Raw genomic sequence first — 2,597 nt, forward strand, 5'->3', positions numbered from 1 at the left:
CCAATAGCGTGGCAATGCTACCGCAAATTTCATTTTTTTATCATGGATCTACTTCATGATAGATAAAGGCCACCTCCACGCTGCCAAGACCTAAAACTTAAGTGAAATAAAAAAGAAAAAAACCTACTTCTTTATGTGCCACTCAAAGTGCTCACACAGTACTCTTGGCCACCATTCTCCCAGGAGGAGGTGTACAAGCCAAGGCCTCCATTCCATCCAGTGCTCCCTGCAAGATTCACTTCTGTTGTGCATAGAGCTATGAAGCAGTTTATTTAATCTCCACTCAGGAGATTCAGGGACCCCATCTATATAATATGTTATAATAATGTGAAAATTATAAAGCTTTTGGAATGGTTTTGGAACAGCCAGGCACAAAAGTGTAGACAAATTGAATTTTTTATTGACAACTATATAACTCATTGCTGTTCAAGTCATTAATGAAAATAAGCCTAATCATTAATCTTGATGACTGAAACGAGTTTGAGACTGAGGCCACAAAGAATAAACAGAGACCTTGTAGGCAAGTTACTATAAGTAGATTTCTCTTATTTTAAAAGTGTACACAAAAAAGTGTGTATATTTTGCGCGTATTTACTTCAAGATAGCATCTTTGCTGATGTAGCTCTAAATTTACTTGGTGTTTCTAGACTATGTATTACTCTTTTAAATTAAACTTATAATGTTTACCATAAAAGTCATGCCACTGACATTCTGTACATATTTACAGTAATTATGAAGCAATTTTGTATAAACTTTTACAAAAACATCAACATTCTTAACATATTATGCTCCATACAAGTGTATCATCTCTAGCACTCAGGGATAGTTGCCTTATCAAAATTTCATTTGGTTTCATGTCTCCTTCAACTTGAAAGCAATGAAAATTAAAAATATGAAAAGAACTTTGTGAATTAAGAAGCCTTTCAAATGACTGTAAAAATGTAAAAACTAAATCTGTTTTGTTTGTACAATCATACTTACCCAGAGAATGAAATCTTAACTTAGTCCAGGTTTAATTACAACAGGACAGACCATTACTTATTATGAACCCAGTATTTTTAATCCAGACATATCAGATCCTAGCATATTTTGCCTGGAAAAAGGAGGGTGAGAATTCTGTATCTACAAGAGTGATTCAATTCAGATAACCAGTTAATTAAACTATGACTAATACAGAAGTGAAAACTAAGCTTTTAAAGGAACAGGGTCCATGAAAAATAATCACATTTCTATGAAAACGCTCCACTTAATATGGCAGAAAAAGCTGAAACAAGCTGCTATTTTATTACTACTACTACTACATTTGACATTGTGAATACTATGCAGCTTCAAATTTTTTTTTTAATGAAATGTATTTTAGTAGGTGTTAAGAAGATAGGTTGTATCCTTGCATTTTGCCCACAGCAATTTCTTTAAAAAAAAAAAAAAAGTCTTACCAAAATCTTACCAAGTCACAGACTGTAGGATAAGGTTTGAAGTGTCTTAAACTTCACACAACTAAACAGAGCTTCATAATTCAAGGAATCAAAGTAACAAAGTAAAATTAGAGATTAAATAATGCCTATTGAAAGGATGGCTAAATCCATCTCTTGAATAATACCTGATTTGCCAACATTTCAAACCCATCTCCTACGTCTATGTAACAATATACAATCATTAACAGAACTCGGAGCTCTGGGAGAAAGTGAACTTGCAAAAAGTTGCTACAGTTTTACCAGGTCCCTCCTAAATCCAACTGTAGACCCATCCACATCAATATACTCCAAGCCCCTTTCTGGAAATGAACATTAGATTTTACTTGCCATCACCCAGCCATGAGCCCCTTCTGAAACTCATTATTCCCCTGACTCTTCAGTTTATATGAAATATGTCATAAATTCACAGCATGTAACATTTCTGGTATGTAGCTTCCTAGGTTGCTCCTGACACGCAGCGTATGCTTTCAACTCCATATTCCTGCTAACTTAAATTGCTAAACCTTCTTGTCAGTTCTCTGCAGTTCACGCTTGGAAACATTTGCATTGATTTGCCACTTTAGACCCAAAATGTGGGAGCTGTTGTATTGTTTTGGGTTTTTTTTCACTACAGGTGTTTACCATTTGAAAACTGTGCTGAAAGAATACCTTTTGGGAGACTACACCATTTCTTGAAGCGCGTCGTGCTGCCTGGCTTGGCACTGGATACTGCAATATTGACAAACTCCTGACTGACAAAGGCAAGAAGCCAGGGGATCACCTAAGCACAGGACCTGGAAGGTAAACACCAATTATTTTGAGGCTCTGAATAAAACCACCAGCTCAGCCGCGCTGGGCCGCCACGAGTGGCTGTGCATCGCTCTCCACGCCGAGTGGAAATTGAAGCTAAGATGATAAACGTATCGACGGAGCCACCCACACCAGCAGTGCCCTCGCAAGAGGCTGGCGGCAGCGGTCTGTGGAGAGGGCCAGAGGAGCGCAACCGCACCGCCACACGGCTCCATCTGGCCTTAGGGACGGAGCCAGCGCGGAGGCGGGGGCCGGTGGCGACGGGGCCGGCCAGCCCTGGGACAGCCCCACCGGCCTGCGTGGCGCTTGGGGCGACGAGCCCCGCGGCACCGA

This window comes from Haliaeetus leucocephalus, unplaced genomic scaffold, assembly GCF_000737465.1.
Source record: "Haliaeetus leucocephalus isolate CR32 unplaced genomic scaffold, Haliaeetus_leucocephalus-4.0 Scaffold92, whole genome shotgun sequence".
Classification (NCBI taxonomy): Eukaryota; Metazoa; Chordata; class Aves; order Accipitriformes; family Accipitridae; genus Haliaeetus; species Haliaeetus leucocephalus.